This window comes from Camelus bactrianus, chromosome 21, assembly GCF_048773025.1.
Source record: "Camelus bactrianus isolate YW-2024 breed Bactrian camel chromosome 21, ASM4877302v1, whole genome shotgun sequence".
NCBI classification, from domain to species: Eukaryota; Metazoa; Chordata; class Mammalia; order Artiodactyla; family Camelidae; genus Camelus; species Camelus bactrianus.
Genome location: NC_133559.1, coordinates 19,376,095 through 19,382,380, shown reverse-complemented (window position 1 = coordinate 19,382,380; position 6,286 = coordinate 19,376,095).

The following is a 6,286-nucleotide window of genomic DNA, read 5'->3' as shown; positions in this document are numbered from 1 at the left end:
TGCCAGAGAACTGGGAAACCCAAAGAAGATGATGTCAAGGAAGTGAAGGGAGGAGAGTATTACAAGGTGTGAGCAATCAACTACGTTAAATGCTGCTGAGAGGTCAAGTCATCTGAAGAAGAAGCCAGAAGTGCCCATTATATTTGTCAACATGGAAGTTCCTGGTATCTGTTACAAGAAGTTTTGGTGGAGCAGTGAGGTCAGGAAGCCATATGGTGTTGAACTAAAAAGGAGATAGATGCTGAGAAAGTGGAGACCATAGATAAACAATTTTTTCGAGAACTTGGACTCTGCCATGAGAGTGAAACAGGTGGTGGCTGGAGGGAATGCGGAGTAAAGAGAGACATTTAAAAATATTGGAAATAGTAGATCATGCTTGTATGTTGATGGGAATAACCCAGAAGAAGGAGGTGGGAGCAACTGTTTAGTAGAAAGAGGGAAGACTTAAAAAGATAGTCTGTGTGAAGGTGTGAAGGGGTGAGACAGAGCACTGCCTGAGGATTCACTTTTGAAGGAGAACAGAGGAGCAGCCTTAGGGACAGTTGAGGATTTGATGGTGGGAGCATAAGGGAAGTCCCACCGATGGCTTCTGTTTTCTCAGCAAAGTAGGGGACAAGGGAATCTGCTGAAAGGGCTTGGAGTGTAGGAGTTTGAGGAGAAGGAGATTCAAAAGTTTCAAAAGTTATTTCTCAGGGAGTGAAAAAGTAAACTTAGTGTGAGGAACAGAGTAGACTGGGCATGCTCTGCGGAGAGCACTTTTTGAAGTTTGGGATTATGGATATAAAATACGCCGCTCAGTTTATTCATATGATTTTGCCAGGAGTGTCAGCTCTTCGGTATAGCTATGGAGACGGTAGTAAGATTCACCTATGCTGGGTTTTCCCAGGCAAGTGTAATGCAGGCAGGTGGGGTGTCTGTGTGTGAGGGACTAGAGTGATGTTAATATTCTGTTTAAACATATTGTGGATGTGTAGTAAATGGCAACTTGTGTCCATTCTATGAATTATTTATGGTATATTTTAAATCCAAGAATTCCCTACCACCTCTTCTCATCTGAGCTGTCTTCCACACCATTATGGTCATGGAATTGTCACTGTAGCAATGTTGGAATAAGTAAAATAATAGAGAGGTAAATTGCAGGCACTACACCCTCCTCCCCACTCCCCCACCCCCACTAAAATCAATGACTTTTTGCAGTGGAAAAACTTGGCTGATACAGGGTCACTGGCAGGGGAAGACCTGCTGACTGTCCCCAAGAGGACAGGGAAACAAGACTTCGGTGAATTTTCCAAAACACTCCAGGATGTGATCTAGAGTGTCTTGAACAGAAATATCTTTCTTTAGCAACATAGAACAGCTCCAGCATCAGATAAGCTTACATTAACCAAGGTCTCAAGACTGATATATATAACCAGAGTAGTTATTAATTTCCAACAGCTGTAATTTATATGCCTGAATACTCAAAACTGCAAAGGCAGCACATTTTCTATGTAGACAGCCCTACTCAGGAGGACAAAGGCATTATCAGAAGGTTGCTTGATGAGCACAGATTCAGAGCAAGTGGAGTTGTGTGTATGAACTGTTCTTGACTCGTCTGTCTCCATGACAGGATGACTTTGTCCCCAGGATAGAGATACTCAGTTTCCAATGGCTGCAACTTGCTACACTGAGCTCCAATACAGTAGGGACATCCTGCCATGCTGTTGATTTGGGCTCTTTCTCTCCTGACGGTGCTTGGATGGGCACTGGCCCTAACGTCCCCCTGTATGCTCTTTTCTGTGTTTCCATGGTTACCCAACCGTTAGCAATGTTCTTCAATAAAAATCGTTACAATTAAGTCAGGCCAGTTTGTGTTTTAAAGGTAATTTTGCTTACTTCTGCTCATATCCATTGTATGTGATCTTAAAGCTTAGCTCTCAGAAAACAGTCTTATTATCCTTACTTCCTATATTTTGGAGAAAAACCTGACTGCAACTTCTAGGTACTGGTACAATATCAAAGCCAAATAATACTCTTTTAAAAATTTACTTTTGTTTTGAATTACTGGTACCTCTCCTAGCACCCTTTCAACATAGATAAACTTGTCATAACAAACATGTTTTCATGGCAGATTGAATAAAAATTTGCATTTAATTTCCAGTCTGCCATTTAAAAATTAATTTTAGGGTAACATTATTAAATTGCCAACTGGTATATGAAATCAGGAAAACCAGTTTCATACTGAAAACAAATTGATTCTCCAAACAACATGACCTATTTTGTTTGTGATTGCCCAGCCTTATTTGCTGTGATTGCCCAGCCTTATATTGAGTTTCTGCCCCTCTCATTGAGATCGATCCTACAAACCTGTAGGCACTGGAGACTTATGGGGTATTATGTGAAAAGTAAAAGAACCGATGAAGGTATCACACTTCATTAGTAGAAGTGTTTCCTAAATGTTTATGTGAACATGACAATTTTGGTTTCTTTTCACCAATGGCCTAGCAAATCATATTTAGTAAAATTGTGAAATAGTATACGCCTGTGTAATGAAAACCATAATACCCAAACACTGTATGAAAATGTAATCTCATTTTTCAAACCTCAACAGATATTGTAATTTTGCTAATAAAGAAAAATATTGCTAGTCCTTTGAAAAATTACCTTTTGTCAACTTGTGAAAGGTTATACAATAAATATATGATAATATTTGTGATATGAATATATTATATGTTAAGTAGGATAATTATTTTTATTATGTATGTATTATATAGCTATTAAATGATAATATATGTGTTACTATTGATCAACTATCAGTCTATCATTAATTTGCTCAGCAATCCCTTTTATAATGGAATAAAAGGTACAGTTTGGCTAAATGTATGGTTCATTTATCACAAGTCATATGTCAGTGAAATTTGAATTAACTGAGATTTATTGTCCACTGAAAATTTCCCCAGAATTTTCTTAGCTGAGAGGAGAAACTAAGTTTTTGAAGCCTTGGATTTAAGTTGAGGGTATAGTGTTGTTAATGAATAGAGAAGATCACAGGAGAGGAAAGGAGAGGAAAAGTGAGGAGATAAAGGACGGAGACTTACGGGCTCCCAGTTTTGCCTCAGGCTGGAAGTTCACCTGAGTCCAGAAGTGAGTCATGGTAAAGGGCAGGGACTGAGACCAAAGGGAAAGGGAGTGGGTCTAGGAAATGTAGAGCAGAAAAGGTTACAGAGGAAACTAGCCAGGTGATAATTAAAGATACAGAAAAGGTGATTTCTCAATGTTTTAGGACAGATAATAGAAACTTGAGATATTGCTGATAGATATAGATACAGTACTCAGTTATTACCTCTAAATCTAAATTGTAACTCTGGCTGCTGCTGGTAGCATTTCTCAAAGTATAAGTCACTTTTAACCTTTTTTTTTTGGCTGCCCAACCAATTGTGTGTAAAGTATATAATTAAACCACCAAGTTTAAAATCACTTATTGCTACATAATAATTAAGAGAAGTAAGTTGGATAGTACATTTCTTTGTGAGCAGTGGGACTAGGTTTTTTAAAATAACTTTCAGGCTTTTAGTGGAACAGAGAATTATTTTGTGTTACATAGTATCAATAGTTCACACCTAGTTCAGATTTTGTTTCTTTGTATTTTCCATTTTTTTTTCTGCTAGGGTTAATTAAAGAGTTATTTCAGAAATATTTCTTTGCTTTGCTGAGAGTCTCAGTGAGATAATTGCTTCAAATGGGAATTAGTTCTAAGTACAATCCTCAAGAGATTGGACTATTGTTAACTTTATAGGGCACTGTCTTGATAGGAAGAAGAGAAAAGAGGAATAGTGATTGAAACAGGATTGAGAAAAAACTTCTCAAAGTATTTAACAGCCTGGGTAAATTGTAGTGAAATTAAACTCTTCATGTCACTATTCATTATTACCTATATGTTACCAATGAGACAGGAAGGAAGGGGGCAGGGCACAATCATTAACAGTTTGACACAGCAATTAGTACCAAGATGGCAGAAAACTCAACTCCCAATAGAGCTTGAGGCCTATGATGGTGGGAAGTTTGACTTCCAGCAGACCTTGAGCTTCATTATAAGCTCATTGTAATATATTAGCATGGTAAACGTCACTCCCACAGGTACCATGACAGTTCTGAGGCTAACCATAAAAGGTCAAAAAGTGGGTGGGGCAGGGCCCAGTTCCTGGGAATCCCCTACCCTTCCCCAAAGTAGCTGAAATAATCCTCCTACTCATTAGCATGTGAAATTACCAAGCCTATAAAAACGAACAATCCCACACCTCATGGTTGTGCTCTCTCTGGCCTTCTGAGGTGGCCCACACTTTGACTATGGAGTGTGTATCTGCTTTTACTTTAACCACCCTCCCACCCCTGACACACACGCCTCATGGCCTGAGATGGCCCACACTCGGTCTGTGGAGAGTGCATCTCTCTGAATAAATCTACTTTTACTCAACTGTGACTCACTCTTGACTTCTTTCCTGCAGGAAGCCAAGGAGCCTCACTTCACGGGGCATGTCCTAGGGAAGACCAAGGCCTGGGATACAGCCATCCTTACGCCCCACATTTTTCCCGGTTTCATCAGTATTCGTTATTACTTTTAATTGGAAAGCCTTAATGTTACCGAACAAAAGTCAGTGTGCACGAAGCATGGTGAAGCCAAACAAACCGAAATGTCAGAGTGTGGAGCTGAGAACAGTTAATTGCAGCAAGGAGGATGGGCAGCTTGCACTCAAAAAGCCTGAATTTCCCAATGGGTTTTGGGGGAAAATTTTTATAGGCAAAGTTTGGGGTGAAGGCTATAGGGTGAGTGTGACTTTCTTCAGATTAGCTGGTGGTGAGGGAACCAGGCAGTGCTCCAGGAATCTTGTGCTCAGCCTAAAGTTGCCATCCTCCACCTTGGTGGGGGACTTAGTTTCTGCAGAACTCAAAGATATTGTTATGTATATTCCTTAAGGGGAATCAGGACCCTGCCTCAAGGTTGCACTATTGTTTCTTGACTGTTCCTTCCTTGTCTCTGGACTCCCTCCCTTACCTGATTAGCAGCTGTTTGAATCTGCCCTTTGGAACTCAGGGAAGGTCAAGGAAGCTGAATGAAGCCTATTTCTTACAAACAAGAAACAGGGGACACAAAGGATTTGTACTGGGGAGGACCCCACAGAGTCCCGCTCTGTTTCATTAATTACTGTAATGATTAATAAAATAGTAGCACCTGTTAGGCTACACATTACCAGACTACCTGCTCAACCTTGGAAAATGCTAGCAGGATGATGAATCATCTCAGTTAGCATAAGGCTGTCATGGTTTTTCTCCTGAAGGGCCCGTGATCCAGGAAACTTCTCAGTTCAGGGTCACCCTATGCTGGCTACAATGAAGTGGTAATGTAGATCATAGTTCTAAACTTATTCCACATTAAAATCTCCTTTTGATCTTTGCTGTCTGTCTGAGAAGATGCCCTTTCTGGAGACAGAGAAACTTGCCTGATAACAGAGAAGGTTCTTTTTAATCTTGAGGGGTTAACCAGGCTGGAGAGAAGTGAGAAGTTAAGCCTGAGGAACCCTTGGCAGCAAATGAACACACCATTGCTGTGGTTCTCACCTGGCTGTTTCTGCTGCATTAACTTCTACCCTGTGACAGCTACAAATTATCACAACCTCCCTGGGGCCAGCACTTTTGTGAGTCATTCACACACATTTTACATGGCAAATTTCAATGCAGTTTATAAAACTGAGGCTCCCAAAGGATAAGGGGCTTGCTTTGAACTCACAATACTAATTGGTGCTAGAGCTGGTGTTTGAACTGAGGTTTAACTTCAAACAAAGCTGATGCCTTCATTCACTCTGTAGTCTCCCAGGTTGTCTGAAAGGCTCTTTGTGTACTTTCTCTGACCCTTTACTCAAGGACAGTACCTCCTCATCACTTCCATATGACCTGGAGGTACAGAGACTGATGCTGTTGACAAGATCAGGCTCTTTCCTTGCTGGTAGAGCATTATGTCTGTGCTGGTGAAACCTCCCTCAGCTCAGTGACAGAAGGTGATTTAAAAAGCACAAAAAGAATAAGCATGAACAAAATGCTATGCATTGTTGAAAGATCAACACCAAAAGCAAGAAATTCTTTTGTTTAAAATCAGTAAGTAATAGGGTGGGGGAGGTGGGGAGAGGCAAAAATAAATAAAATAAAATGAAATAAAATAAAATAAAATAAAATAAAATAAAATAAAATAAAATAAAATAAAATAAAATGAAATAAAATAAAATCAGTGAGTAATAAATTATCTGTAATTTGG